Below are 16,514 nucleotides of genomic sequence, written 5' to 3'. Positions count from 1 at the left end.
AAGCTGCTTTTCTTTGCATATTTTATTTCATGCATGAGTGAACTGGCATCCATTGGGTTTTGTATGTCCAGCTGACCTTGGTTGTTGAAATCTTAAGCACCAATGTCATACGGAGGATTCTCACCAGGACTGTTGCTACAGTCTTTTGGATTTTGGTGGGATGGATTTAATGAAGGAAAACAAGGGGACTTTAAATTCCACTTCTTCATCATTGATGGTAGCCAGGAGCTTCTGCATCCTATGACTCACAGTGTGTTCACACAGTCAATCAGCTTCACTTTCACGCTGGACTTGCATCGGCCGCTCGTTTCTCCTGTAGTTGGCCAAACAACCCAGAATGATCTGGACTGACTGATCTTGAAGAGGGAGCGCAGAGTTCCAGTCTGTTTTTTACTGTGTGTAGGATGTGCTTCTGAGTCTGCGAGTCACATGAAGTTTGCTGTGAGTCTTGACCTTATTGCGTTGCAGCAGATTTGTACTTAAAGCAAAGCTACCACATCTGATACAGGTCCCACCCTCTCCACACCCACTTCATTGACTTCAGAAATCTGATTATTAATTTTGCGTATGTCACTGGGAGTGGCATAAATATTAACTATTATTGTATATTGCACTTCTTTGATAGCCATCTGATGTTTATATTTCTGTGTGTGGCCACAAACCTGAAAGTTAGGGCCTTCATAGAATGGTTGATACTATTATAAATTATTTTCCTATTTGCAAGCAATTGTTTTGTCTTTTAACTTCTGAAAAAAACACTAGTTCTCAGACGGCATGAGGAGCCAAAAGATACTCTTTAACATTGTGGGATCAGAAAGAGCATGAAAGTGACCTGTTACAGTATTCATCTTAGACAAAGCATAGACCTACGCACTCATCCATGAACATGGGTTTGGAGACAAGCAAAGAAGAGAACAGGAGGACTGGTCTGGATAATATTTACACTGTTCTTAAGTCAATCCTGTTGAAGTTTCTTAAAAGTGTGATATTGCAGCTTGAACATGCAGTCAGAGTGAGTGTAGGCAGTATGACTACAAAGTTTAGTGTTGCCAGATAAATAAGGAGTTGGGAGGCTGCCTCATGGGCCCAGGGCAGTGCAGGTGGTGCTACAGATTTCTGGAGGATAGTTAATCAATACACTTTAATAAACAAACAAAACCCTCTCATTTTTTAATCAAAAAAATGCCAATGGTCAGTTGCACTTCTTGTGCAGTATTACTTCAATGATTTTCATGTAAAGCTAATGAAATTTAAGATACTTACTTACTCTTAATAATTTAAGATTCATTTACTATGTTTATTTCCCCTGCCATTTCTTTGCTTGCTTGGATGTGTGGGAAGTTGTCTATATTTATTTAAAAGTTTTGTATCATCTTTAGGTGTCCTATGGATCAACATATGAACCAGAGATGGAGAAGCAACCCATGAGATTACAGAGGAGTCTTAAAAACTTAATGACAGACAAACTTGCAACACCCAACAAAATAAAATCCTATTCGGTGGTTCTTCACATGCTCCTCCTGCAGGCTGTCTCCGTCAGAGAGCTGAACCAGGTGGCTGAGCCTGCCTCCATATCAAAGTTGGCATGATACTTAGAACTCTTTTTCATCTGTGAAAAGAAATTCTATGCTAAAAATCTTTTCTGACTTTTTAGGAGAGTAATCATCCTTTTAGGTATGTGGTTTTCTACTGTTGTTTTAGACTTTATCTTTTAATTATTTCACACTCCCAAGTTGAAAGTAGAAGCTTGGGGTAGCCAATTATTTTCAAATTCCTTGGGTTTGCTCTCATAATCCTTATGTTGTGTCATACTTAATTATGTTGATGGCATGAGATAGTGTACAGTCTTCCCTACATAATTCTTTTAATTTTGTTTTGGAAAATACTAAGCCTGTCATAAATAAGACTTATATCATCCCTAGTATAATTTTACTAAAATATACTATAATATAAGTACAGTTTCATCAGGCTCCTTCTACTCCAGATTCTAATGAATATTCTCTAATGTTTTGTTTGCAGTTTAATATCTACTACTGGTTACATGACTAGAAAATGTAGGGAATAAAAAACAACAACAAAAAAAGAAGATATACTGCATGTATAAATGCCAAGCATGAAAGGATTAGTAAAGATGGATAAATATAATCATTACAGCATACACTTTGCTGAAATAATGAATTGAATGTCTGCTCTTTAGAAATCTGATCTACATCTCAGTAAGTCAGTTGAAAGACTCCCCTAAGTGATCTTTGTATCAAGTCTTCACTGAAAGAAGAAAATGTTCTTGTGTGTTTCTTTCAGGTTTTTATGTGTTGTATTGGGAACTGGATGCAAAGCTGTTGTTCAAGCCAAGGACAGTATCTGTAAGTATGCAGACCAAATTATTAGTGAGTAATGAAATGCAGTCCACAAAAAAGGCTGAAATATTGCCAGTGTTCCTAGCTTATCAATGCCCAATTAAGTTCCTTTTGTATTTTAGTAGTACCTACCCATTTAGTAAACATATATTTGCTACCCATGCTAAAAGTTATAAGGAGATCTCATGCCTAGGACACAGAAGAGATCCACAGACTCGTAAAGTTACTTCAGACCAAATCCTTTGTTTTCAAAGTGAATTATTTGCTTAAACATTTCTGAATATGGGTCTCTGACCTTTTGTTTATTTGTAGTTGAATGGGGATAATATTAATTTACTTTGGGTATTGCTTCAAAGCATCCTTTTTAATATTTTTAAAGTCTCTCAAGATTATCCACTGAGATACAAGATAAAAATGCAAATCATTGTCATGCTCTTTTTGCTAGTGTTCTGTTGTGGTACACCTAATTCTTTTTTCATGTTGGCTTTTTGTTTGTGGTATTAGGTACTAGCTTGAGGTTCAGAGGATAAAAGGCTAAGATGCCACAAATAATAAGTTAAGATAATCAGTAATTATATTAATTAGCCAATATGAAGGTTTTGCCACTAATGAAAAAAACAGACTTCTATTACTTGGCCTCTGTTCAAATATTTTTACTTATTACATTTGGTATTTCTCATGAATATTGAATTAGTGAGTTCTGAAATACAACTAAAAAAAAAAAATTAATCACACACAAAATGGAAAATGAATTGTAGCCAGGATTCTCTTAGAACACTAGAAATGCATTCTGCTATAAGTTACATCTCTTGTAACCCTATGGAATCCATTTGGATTTTTTAACAAACCGTATTTTTGTGTAACATTTCTAATATATTAGTGGTATTGCAGTCATTAGTATAGTGCAGTAGTAACTCTCATTAGGAGTGGGTTCTAGTATGCCAGAAACCATACCAGCAAAACAGAGAGGTGGTATTTTTGCAAGTGTTTAAGCAGCACAGGAACCTGTTCCAATTAAAAAAAAACTTTGTAGACACTTGGAAATTGCTGTTTTAATGAAAGCCCATAAGGCACGGTATCTTATCTACATAATTATTTCAAGAATGGAAAAATGGAATTTCTTCAAATTTCATCCTGGTTAAAATGTTACAGTTTAAGTGTAGGATTTGGTTATTTCCATGAACACAATAATGAAATTTAAAATAATTAATGATTAATGTGGCCTTAACTAAGCATATCTGCAGATATATACAAGGTAGCTCTGAAACTGAAGATTCCAATAAGATGAGAAAGAAATTGCAAGAAAACATTGTGCAGACAGTATCTTCACTTTTTGTGGCATTAATCTGATCTTAAATTTAAAATTTTGTGTAGATTTGAAAAACAATTGTGGTAAATAGGGAAAACAGATGGTAGTATGGTGAAACACATCATGCATGTGAGGAGCAGTGAATGTGTATTTCATTCAGCTAACATAGGCCCAGAAGATGTCTTTGGTTTTGGCATACAATTCGTTATAACTCAGCATCTGGGTTTCCTAGCATCTTATCTAGGGCATATTTTTTTTTTTTTTTTTTGCTAGTACAACTACCAGAATGATATCTCAGTTATTTATAACCCTGGTCAGCACAGCCATGCTGACAGAAAACTGCAATATATTTATGACCTAAGGGTCTGTGCTTTGCTTCCGTAAAAAACAAATAGACATATGGACAAAGAATACAAGAAAAATTATGTTTATCATAAAAGCTTGCAGAATTAATTTATCTTTTTTTTCTTGTCCCCGGGAAAGTAAAGCTGACATATCTCACATGATACACAGGATCCTGGGAACCTACAGAAAAGAAAGGGCAAACCAGGTTTTCCTCTAAGGATATTAAGCCTTGTGGATCCATATGGCCTCATTGCATGATTTTGAAGTTTGTATACAAGTTTGTGGTGAGCTCATTTTAGGAAGTGTGGTGTTGTCATTTGGATCATCTGGGCATATAAACAAGTGTGCCTTGGAAATACTGCTGGCTTGGAGGTGAGCTTGGCCTTTGAAGCCAGGAGGGGAACCAGAGGAGAGTTCTGATTCTGTAGTAACCACTGGTCTAAAGGAAAGAAGAAAAGAGGTCTGATCAATTTGTCTAATGATGCTAATGCTATAAGACTAAGAGAGTATCTGTTTGATCATGCTGACACATTTTGGCTCTTTTGAGTCACTGCACACCTGTGTAATGTAAGTAATGTGCACATATGTTGTATTTTTTGGGTGTGTATATTCATAATTTTATTTCTCAAGTAGATATAATTTGTTGAGATGTATTCCTGAGGAGATTTTTCTTCTGCTGTTGGTCATAGCTTGCTTATTACAGCAAGAAATACATGTTTTCCTTTTTTCCAAAGGTGTCTCTGAGTGTGACTGTGTTTAAGGATTGCAATTATGGTTGGTTAAACAATGTTTTGTGGGTTTGGCCTGTCACAGAGGAGGCAGTTAAATATGCACATGCCTTATTATTTTAAGGCAGATAGTTTGGTCAGTAAATCTTCAGCTGAGTGTCTTAAGCATTTCTGTATCTGTTAAATTTGGGGCTCTCTCCACATGGTGAGAAAACATTCTTGATGCTTGGAACAGGGTAACTCAGATGTCGCTGGCCGTTGGTTGCATAATCTCCATAACTACAATCTTAGTCTAAGGAAACCCTTCTTCTTCAACAGGGCCCTTTAGGCTTTTCATGCATATTGTTACTGTTCCTATTCACATAGTAACCATTTTTACCTCATTTTGCCTCTGCTTTTAAACTAGTTCAGATGCACTCAGTGCTTTAAAAACAAACCTTTAAAGGCATTTCTCTTTATTTTCAGTAAGAAGCCACAGTAAATGCTATATGCTTTTAAGCATTCAAAAGGCTTTGTGGACTTTGCTTTCTGTGTTGTTAATGCAGTTGGTACAGATTCAGCTAGCTTTCATGTGTAGCAAATTCATCACATATCTATTTTCTGTCTCTCAGCACCTCTGTTAGTTTGATGTCGGGCTCTCACCAGCTCTTTATATTTCCATGGTTACAAGTAGTCACAAGGGTTCTGTTAACCCCCAAAGGCAGAGTGATTATGTCTTTTTTTACTGTAAAAAGCATAAAATTAACAAAATAGACTCTATATATATAATGAAAAGATTATTCTGAACATTACAATAGAAACTTGTAAAGTTAATTTTCATTCACTCAAAAAGCATTCAAGTCTTTTGCCACCATTATGACTATGTCACATTTTTTGTAAAGATGAGTTTCTATTCAAAAAAATGGGGGATCATTTTTTCTTTCACTTTTAAATTTGACTGAAATCTGCAAGTTTGAAGGCAGTGGATTTAAGGCAAACAGTGCAGGTTCAGACCTATCCTATAATTAAATAATCACCGATTAACATTAATCGTTAGCATGTGTACTATTGCTTGTTTTTAAAGATAGAAAAAATGTAGCCGCATGCTAACTTGCCCAAGAACACAGATGTAGACACATCCAAGTCAGACTGACAATTTCAGATCTCAAAATGCTGTATTTCTTTCTAACAAGAGGCTGACAGGAAGCCTTTTCTGACTTTCAGATCTCATCTCTGGTCAAAGCCTAGATCCTTCCCAATAAATTAAGTGCAGAGATTTGCACCTTCTATGACTGGATAAGAGATGTTATAGACCCTTAATAGGAGAAGGCAGCTGGAAGGAGCTCTTTTTTTCTGAGAGGCTTTCTTTAGATCAGATTAAAGCAATAGCAGGTTTGAGGATTTTGATAAAGAATAGACTGACATAGCTGTGATTTGTTACAGTCTCTTATGATGGAGAGCTCTGAATCAAAGAGAGGTTTCTGGATCTTCACTGGACAGAACAGGTAGTGAGTTACTGAGGGCAGAGAGGTGAGAGGGAGAGTTAGAAGAAAGATGGAGGAAAGTGTCTAATAGGAAAAGAAAGAAGTGTTGACCGAAATTGCAGAAAGTAACCCTGCTAAATAGTGGAACAGAGCTCTGCCAGGGAAAGAGAATGAGACTTTCTGTCATCACCTATATAGAATTAGTGCCTCAATGCATAAGGAAAAGTGTTAGAATCTTCCTAATTGAAAAGGAGAAAACTCCCGCTTCTGCTTTGTTTTTGGTTTTCTTTTTAACTGGAGACAGTAAGTTTGCTGAGTCACGAAATCGTAGAGGAATAAGCTGCTTCTGTGTTAAAATAACTAGTAACGCTGTAAAATAACTTGTTTAAATAGTACAGCTATAGGAGAAAGAAGTGTGTTAACGGGAGAAATGAGCCAGAAAGCATGTATCATATGCTATATATTCATTTGAAAGATAGACAGTAGTAATGACACAATATTCTTTAACCCTCAAAGTGTATTACGAATGTTGATGGATGTTCAGAGTTGCAGTGGAATGTGTGAGCACCCTGGGTATATTCAGATATAATGTATGAGAGATAAGAAATGTATTATTATGCAGTGTATCTAAACACTTCTGAGCAGAAACATAGTCCAATTACACATGTGAACAATTACTGAAAAATGGAACAATAATAAAGATAACCCAAACTGGAACATCTCTAGTGTGATAACTGCGCTGGCTACTTCCCATTGGTCAAGGGTGTAACTTATATACTTCAGATGTTAGATTGTCAGATAAGTGTGCATGTCTCTCATGATTTAGGTGGCAATGATGATTTCTTACGTATGGAGCAATAATAATTATGTATAGCAAGTGTTAAGACCGTTCTTCCAATCTGACAGTCAGGTCAAGTGTGAGCCCAGGCAGGGAGATGTGTGAATCTGAACCTGACTGACTAGTTTGGGGCAGAATGCCACCAGAGCCACCAAGCATCTAGAAAGGGAGCATAATCATAGCAAAGAGCAGAGTTTGCTGACATGACTTTTTAACAGCCTGTTTCAGATCCACCGGTGACTTTAATGGCTAGTTCTGCTGAACTGGTGCCAAGAAATGGAATCTATTGGATCTTGGGATTTTCTCCCTGCCAGGTTCAAAGTTCTTAACACTGTGGATGTATTAGTTTGCTCCCAAGGATCGTTTGAGTGTTTTTTAAGTAAGGGTTATATGTCTTAAAGCTGGGGGCTACTACTCCCTTCATCATAGAGTTTTCTCCTAGTAGTGCACTTACAGAGAGATGAAAATGTTCCCCCACATTTCTGTGACTGTATTTTTGTTGAAATCAGAGCAATCTGTTTCAAACTTCTTGTGAGTATATCTGTAAGAACAGCAGTGCAGGATACTCAAAATGTTGCAGTCAGAAACTGCCTAGATAAAATGGTTAGAAAAGGAAAGTATTTGGTAGATGTGTAATTAGTTAGTGTGGAGTCCTTCTGGAATCCTGTAAATCAGCATGATAAACTCAAATTATAATAGAGTATAGTCAAACTAATTCTTCTGTTTCCAGAGTGGGAAAATAGTATGTTTGGAATTGAAATGGATCTTGGAAGTTAATTAATTCTAAACTTACTCTGCAGGAAATCAGAATATGCTAATATTTGCTTAAAATATTGTTACTTTCTAATATTTCATTACATCAGTGTGAAGTGCTTCTAAACTTCTTAGTATTGTTCAGTCCTACATCTGACTGCAGTAGAATTTATGAGTAGCTTGTGAATCTATATGTATATGTATAAATTTTCCCCCTCAGAACAGTAGCTTTGCTATTTGCCTGGAAAAGATCTTTGGCCTCTCTATATTGCAAAAAGCATTTTCTACAAATGTAATTTTCCAGGAGATAAAAGAGGCAATACCTGTCTTTATTTCCATCATAGCCTATGCTAGCAGAAGTCCTGACAAGGGTAAGACAAAGACTTTTCTTTAAAAGCAAAGACAGATATTGCTGTTAGGGATGGGAGGTTAGAGCTGATCCTTTGCTGAGTGCTTCAGGTGGCAATGAGGCTTGGAGTTTCTGGCTGCTTACAGGTTGGGGTGAGTCCTTCTTTGGCATAATTCCTGATCATACTGTAAATATGGCTATATGAATAGTAGTGGTTTGTAAGCCTTTTACTGAAATATTTACATTTCAAGTTGGAAGAATTTTGTTCTTTTGTGCCCACAAGAACATTTGTTTGGCCTAACCTGTCCTCACTTGTCCAGCTATTCTGTGTTTGGAAAGCAAACTTTTGGGGTTTAGCTGTTTATTTTGTCATGAACTTACTAAGGTTCTAAACTCAGCTGCAACCCTCTGATTGCCATGAGGGGCCAAGACCCAAAGATGACCCCTTTGCAGGGTCGTTTTCAGGAAATCTTTTTTGTTGTAGAAAAATTTAATAAGTAAGAGTTTTCGTGTTATTCTACAATATTTTTACACGTTTCCATTATCATTGTTCACTCTGCACAAAACTTAAAAACACTTAAAGCAGACGACTTTCCGTGTTGTTTGTATACTTTAGCAGTGCTTAGCCTAGAGTTTCACTGTGGCTTTCTTTTTTGCTAAAGGAGATTCTGAAGTTGCTAGGACCCCATTGTGCAAAGCAATATGCAAGACTTCCTTGTTCATGAAGTTTAGTTCTGGTGGTGAAGGTGAAAAGGCTGCCATGGAAGCCAGGAGGGAGGGTTGTAACAAATTTTATTAAGGTTTCTGACTCGTGAGGGACATTTTTATAAGTTTGCACTTTTAGGTAACAAGCCTAGAGTTTGTTAAATACTTACAAGAAGCATCTTAAAGGAATAGACATGGGAAGGCAGTGTCATAGAGAAGTGAAACTTCAGATTTTTAACTCACTGAAGCAGGAGATACCACTCAGATATCAGAGTATATGGTTGTCTCTCAAAACTGTCATTACCTAGGTGTTTATTGAGGATACACAGTGAAAATTAGATCAGATTAGGAAAAAAACCCCTTATTTATAGCAAATATAAAGTGGAGTATTAATAAAGATCTTTCTACAAAGAAAGCAACAGCAAAAACATAACTGCAATTTAGTTTTGTTGCAGAAATATGTAATTGTGTTTCTCTTGTGATTAGAAGATTATTTTCTATCCATAAACACTTAATGAGTGATAGATCAGGATCTAGAGGAGTGATTGTAACACAATTCAGTGCCCTGTAACCTCCAGCAAATTAGCCTGTGGTCAGTCTGGCTCTTTTCTGGTTGCTGTGCTCGAAGGTACCGTTTGTGATGTCTTTTGCATATGTTGGATAGACCAGGAGAGGGCAGGACTGCCTAAGTGTAGTCACTTCCATGGGCCTGACAGGCATCTATATTGTGTAGTTAAATGAAAATAAGTGGAAAAAGAATCTATGAAGAGATTTGGTGATAATTGTAGTTTAATTTTCCCCTAAAATCAATTTCTTAGATATTCAGAAACTACTTATATGTATTTTCCACATAGATCTTTCATTGCTGCTCTTCTATCAGTGAACATTTCTGAAGGAAATGCTTTCTGGTTTTTAAGAGCACTACTAGGGCAACTCAAGCATTTAACTGGATTATTCAGTGTACACTTGAAACAGAGTTGTCATTTTCACTACTGAAGGTTACTATGAATCTGGTTTGTTTTTGCTTCTAACTATAGTCTGACTGCTTTTATGGTTTCTAAAGGGATTAATATGATGGTGGTGGGTGCCTTTTCAGGTTTAGAATAAAAAAGTACTTGTTTTTAATATATAGGAAAATATTAGCTTTTTAAATTAAAATTTAAATTAAAATCAGCATTTCTCTTGAAAACATTAATGGAATGGAATGCAACAGCTATTTGTATTTTCTGTAGAGAATCTGATTTAAAGGCCATTAACTCAGTGGTTTAAATCAATCAATGCACTTCGGGTAAATTTGGTTGTTGATACAGTGATTTTTTCAGAACAAGGCCAAGCTTCTTCCCAAACAGTTTGTAGCTTGGGTAAAGAGCAGGGACAACAGTCACAGAGCAGGTCTTGGGGCAGAGGGGAATGAGTGGGTGAAGGACAACTGAGGAGACCGTAAGATTCACTGTTTGATTTGATACTGTATTTTTTCATTGTTGTAGGCTCTTTCTAGCAATAGATCCTACTGCTTTTCTTCCTGGGAATTAGATTGAAACATATAATCAAAGAATGCTAATATTTATGCTCCAATAAAAATTATTCGTGCTAATGGTAAGTAGCTTCTGCTATAGTAAATATTTTGCAAGAAAACTGCAAGTATTGGTTTTGAGCCTTTTGGTGACTATTTTTAAAAAATGGCAAGAGTGTGCTTAAGCAAGTTCTTGAGATCTACAGAGTAACATAGCTGGCTGAATATGTTATCAAAATGAAATGGCTAAAATGGTGTCATTGTCATAGTCTGGAGGTAGAGTAGGCAGAAGGATTCTGGAGATATTTAAATCACTCACAGTAATAGCAAAACAGCCTTTTGATGGTAAATAATACCAATATTACGCTATGATGCATAAGTACTATTTTAGGAATTATAAATAGTCAATATTGACATCTGTCTAAACTAAGAGAGAATTATTTGGGTTTTGTTTGAAATTGTGGATCAGGAATGCAAACTTTGATATGAAACAAGATTTGCAGATCATATGGAAGCTGTCTAAACCTAACAGCTGTCTCTTCAGCAAGCTGGAAGATAGTTTGGTTTACCAGAATCTCTGTTCCAAAAGTTGACAGTTTAAATCCTTGCATTTGGGCTTATTGGACCAGTATTATGTCATCTGTATGAGCAATTTTGACTGCATTGCTGTTTTACTAGATACCATCTACTAATTCAGAATGAATATGGACTGCCATAATTCCTTGTAAGTTACTTTTTTTCATGAGCAATAAAAATGTTGCAAGCATTGTGACTTGTATTCTTCTAATAGCAAATGACTTTTTATAAGTTGAGACCTCAGTTCTTGAAATTCAATGATAAACTAATATAGTTGTGTAGTATTTTGATACCAACCCCATTACAGATGATCTGTATCTGTGAGACACAAAACCCAGTACCTATTGGCTGTGAAGCAATTAGGATCTGTAATATATTGCAAGCACAGAATACACATTTTCCTGTAGAACCATGCATCAGGGTCCAACTGGTCATTTAAACAGTGTTGTTATGTGGAAGGACAAATCTTGAAAATCTGAACTGAGTGTAAACTGATTCAATGTGTGTTCCTGCTTTCGCAAGCCAAATGTTTTGAAAGGGCACCCTCCTTTGGTTCTCAGCATGTGAACTTGGCATCCCAGACCTGACTATTACTACACACATACTCATTTTCACTTCAAATCACTTTAGCAAAAGCACCCAGCTAAAGTCTAAAAATGCTTCTAATATTAACTTCATAACTTCCAACTTCCCATTTCACCTTTTCAACAGGAAGTTATATTCTGAAGGCCAGAATAGCACTGTACTAAAATCTGTACGCAGGGAGCCAAATAAATATAGCATCTTGAGCTAATTTTTAGTTGTTTGAAATGCAAATAAACACAAGCTTTACTCATCAGCGTAAACTTGCTGGATGATTCAGACAAACAGATGAAGGCAAGGTTGTAATTCTCTGAAAACATTTTGAGAATTGAATCTGGTATTTTTTTTAAAGCCTTTTCTTCTACAGACCTAGGACAGTATTTGGTATTTTTTTATGTATTCATTGCAAGGATCTTAACAGGTTTAGATACAAAGTGCACTATTAAACTTTCTGAAGTGAAAAAACTGCTGAAATTAGTATTCTGAAACCCCAAAAGTGAATGCTTATATTTCAGTCATATTCGCTGGATGCTCTTAATACCAGAGGAATATGGTTGCTGTTTCTGTGACATGTGTTTGCTTGAAAGAAAGTAAAACATACCATAACTGGCAATTATGAAGGCTTGCATTTTCCCCCTCAATTAAAATCATGGCTTATTTTGCAAGTCATCTAAATGGTGAAACAGAACATAGATTTACAGAAATGGTGGTTTCATATCAGGTAATATATATAGAAAAATTATTGAGTAATGATTTCTGCTCAGGTTTATCTGCTCTCAGAATCTGTTACTCCTTGTATATGAGGTGCCACAAACTTCTTAAGTGACTATATAGTTATTATGTGATCATATCTCGTGATAGATGTGGTCAATATTATCAGAATGATAGTAAGGAAGTGAGCAGAGTAGAGCAAACCTTAGTACCCCTGGAGGCACTGGTGGCTTCCTAGGAGCTTTGGCTTCTTCAGAGAAACAAGATCATTTCTGCTTTTACTGGATCTCCTGTAGATCCAGTGTAGATCTATCTGATAAGAGTACTTTTTCCATAACTAGCTTTCTTACCTTGTTTCTGAGTCTCAAATATTTGGTGACAGTGACAAGTTGTTATTTCAGACTAGATCGTCGTGATTCATATCCTACTTCAGCAGAAGTAGGTTTGCTTTCCTTAGTGAGAAAATCACGAGATATGAGCTTCTCTTTGCTTTTTAGTTTGCCACCTCCAGTCTGACTATAATTTTAGTAGCATAATAAGATATCCCTATGTAAATCTTTTTTTTGTTCATGACTTCTAATTCAAAATGTTCTAATATAAATTGTTAATGAATGAATAATGTTTGAAGCCATGAATAATTATGGTTGATTTATTCAACTTACTTTCACCTGTAATCTGGCATATTTTATATTACCTGTTTGGAATTTAAAAACTTATGAACAGCCTCAAGCATTTCCTCTCATGTTCTCCTTCTCTGTCAGATAAATTGCCATATAAACTAATGAACTTTAGAGAAATTAGCTTGCTGAGACCTTGTTTTTTTCACAGTTCCCAAGATTTGTGCTACAATAAAATTCATTAGTCTCTTCACCAGGGTAAAATCTTCATTACTAACCACTGTTAATGCCCTAGTCAATTTTCAGTCACTTCTTCAAATTAATTTAACCTGGAAATGCTTCTTGAATGAGTGCAAATTGCATAGTCTATTCTCGAATACAGTGATTGTGTTGTATTCTGCATCAAACCTCATACAAGTTGTGTTTAGAGTGTATTTTTCTTCTTGATTTTCCAACAGTGACTTCTAAAGAGTTGGTTTAAAGACTTGAACAATAGACAGTAGCTGGGTTAGTCCTTTGTCATATGAAAATTTCAATTATTTTCTTCTTTTGGAAGACGAGAGTGTTTCTATAATAAAGTCTTTACTCTTGTATCTTCAAAACAGATGTCCAGCTGCTAGAGATCATTATGATTGCATCTGCCTTTTTTAGAACTTCTAGCATGTTTAAGACAGATCAGAATTCTACCTGCATATTTCTACTATTTCTAAAAACAATAGTTTATTCCCTTGAGGTTATGGAACATATTTGTTTTATTCTGTTTCTAAATAAAGAACGTGTATTTACTGTACCTAGAAAAGTTTCCTCTAAGAGATTTTTTTGTTGTTGGCTGGTTAGCTTTCACTTGAGTTGGAGTTCTGAAGCTGTGGAATCTATGTGATGTTGTATTTTGCTTCTTCAAGTCTTATGATTTTGGCATGAAATGGGAGATTATTTTCATCTTAATTTTGTGGACACTACTTAGCCTTGCCTTTTGAAAGGCATGATGTTTGATGCGGTATACAAGAAAATCGCTTTTTAAAATGAACTTTGAAAAGTTCATTTAAAAGTCTAAATGAACTAGAAAACCCTTAGATGCTTCGGAATATCACTTTCCGTCATCCTTTCATTGTGACTGTAATTCTGCCTACTGAAGTATCATCTCACAGTTTCTACTCAGCCACACCTTCTCTCTATTTGAGATCAGATGTTCTGCTTCCCAAGTTGGCATTGTTTTCAGCTTGAGATAGTATTCACGGGGTCCATTTTTGAGTGGTAAGTTGCTTAGAGGTTTGCTGTATTAGAGCAGCTCTAGTTTCATGTATGTTCAGGAATTAATATAACGCTTTTGTAGGGAAACAATACCATGATATTTGTTACGAAACATGACAGAAGGATTGTGCCCAACTGGCAATGCTTTACCAGATGAAAAAAAAAATCAAGAAGTTTTTGGAGTTTCCAAGTTAATTTGCATTAAGAAGGTGAAGTCCGTGGTGGAGAATTCTGTTGCTCTGCAGAGGTACAGGAAGGTAGTTTACTCTGTTTCCTTCCTCATTTAGCCTTTGCTTCAGCTTTCTCCATTTTTGCTGACTCCCCCTTTCTCACTGTTTGCAAGTACCCTCTCCTCTGTTTTGTAGTATTTGTCATTTTCTGGGCAAGTCCAGCAGTTTCCTCTGTGCTAGAGCTGATGGATGAAATGTCAACCTAAACTGGACCAATTCTGTCAAGACGCACTTTCTATTAATTCCTGGAAAACAAGGTGAAACTGAAGTTGGTCAATTCTACTTTGACATTCTCTTTTCTGCTGTTGCTTCAGCATGTTGGGGATGCTGCGTGAAGCCAGACAACAAAATGCATAATGACAAAATGAACTTTGCATGAGATAAATGAAAGGAGAGAATGTTGCCTTATATGAGATATTCCTGCTTTAGGGAAGAGGACTGGCACCTTGACTAACCCTGTTGTTTATTCACTGAAGAAATAACTTAGACCTTTGCAATCTGGTTAATGGGCTTAATTTAGAACAGCATCTAAATACTTCTAAATGAAATGCTGATTTCAATTTTTAAAAACCATAAACTGTTTTTCTTTTTGTAAGCAACAGACAGGTGCTAACTCTGTTTTTAATCTAGTTGTTTCTGTGATTAATATTTATGCTAGCTGTTTTCTAGCAGTATGTCTTATTTTGGCCTCTGTCCACCTGAATACTGACCCGTAACTTTTGTTATCAAACACTGCGTAGCAATGCTGAAATCTATCTGTAATTGGCACTATAGGATAGTATATTAATTTCTCCAGTGCTGAATAATTTTTCCCCTCTTCATTTCCTTTCAGTCTTCTCATTTTTTTACTGTTACATTACAGTGATTAACTTTTTCTGTTTCTTTTTAATGCAAACTACCCCTTGGCTTGTGTATGTGTACATACTTTACATACATAAACACTGCCTTTACTAGGAAAAAATTATAGTACTTCGAAACTTGTCCAGCTTCATTGTCTTGATGGTAGAATCTGTTTTCAGACTGATAAACTGAAATAAAATGTGATCTTTATATTTTACACAGAGACAGGAAGTTAGAATTTAATTTCACATATGAGTTGTGTGAAACAGTATTGTAGAATCATCTGAAGTTTTATAGAAATTTTATATCCTTCAAATCTAACTTACTTCATTAATGGTAGAGATTTCTGCTCTCAGTTTGCTCTGAAAATTCCACCTACTAGCATTTGAAGAATTTGTTTCATGTAACTGCCTTCAAGTTGTTTTCTGTATTTTAAGATAAGTTCATTGAGGCAATTCTTAATCTTTGAAAGTACAGGCATTCAAACTAAGAGTAAAATGATAGAATCAGATTGTGTTATCATTGGATTGGGGATTGCCAAAACTTACAAATAGTTACATATTATTTTTTAGTTATTTATATGATTCCCTATGATTTAAACAGTTCATATTTACTGTAATATTTAAGCATACTATTGAAAGCTATGAAGAAAGCATACTATTGAAAGCTATGAAGAAAAGAAAACCTGGAATTCAATTATATAGTATATACACTACATAATATATAAACCATTTATCCTATAAATATAAATAGGAAATAACTTTTCTGAATTTAATGTTATTATAAAGATAAATAATTCTGTTTTTCATAATTCACATTTTATCTGTGTAGCTAGCATTTTTATTCCAATTGACAACTGGCTTTTAAAAAAGCCAAATGTAATCGTTTTTACTACAGCTTGTGTGTCGTGTGGGTGCTGGATTCCAAACTGCTGAAGATGTTTCTTGTCTTCAGTTTTACTCATTCAAATATGGTTGGAGAATTAATAACCTTGGTTTTGCTTTCTGACAATTTTTATTTTTAAAATTTGATTTTGATATATAAATTTTTATATTTCATCTTGAAAGATTGTCATCTGTGATAATCAGAATAGTAATGAAATTTTTTAACTCTTTGGGGATGGTTAAGTCTTTCTAGTCTGATGATTGGAGGGATACCTTCAATTGCTTTTAATATTTTCTGAATGTAAGCATTTTATATGAAACTTCATTAAGCTGAAGGGTCTATGTTTGCATGTGCAAGTTTTTAATAGAAGCTTCTTCACTGGGTTTGTGAAATCAGGAGTTTCATAGTTGGCCCTTACATCTGACTTCACTGCCAGATGCAGTCCTTTTAAAGGTAGCAGAT

The 16,514-nt window shown here is 35.4% G+C and overlaps 1 long non-coding RNA gene across 1 annotated transcript in view; it reads left to right on the top strand.

Moving 5' to 3' along the window:
- LOC121095273 overlaps window positions 1-16,514 on the top strand; it is a 71,648-nt gene that overhangs the window by 7,393 nt on the left and 47,741 nt on the right. Inside the window, exons 3-5 of the long non-coding RNA XR_005830044.1 lie at window positions 1,380-1,674; window positions 2,020-2,216; window positions 2,302-2,363. This is a non-coding gene — a long non-coding RNA (uncharacterized LOC121095273). The remainder of the gene's footprint in view (window positions 1-1,379; window positions 1,675-2,019; window positions 2,217-2,301; window positions 2,364-16,514) is intronic.

This window comes from Falco naumanni, chromosome 10 (assembly GCF_017639655.2).
Source record: "Falco naumanni isolate bFalNau1 chromosome 10, bFalNau1.pat, whole genome shotgun sequence".
Taxonomy (NCBI): Eukaryota; Metazoa; Chordata; class Aves; order Falconiformes; family Falconidae; genus Falco; species Falco naumanni.
This window is presented reverse-complemented; position numbering and strand designations above follow the sequence as displayed.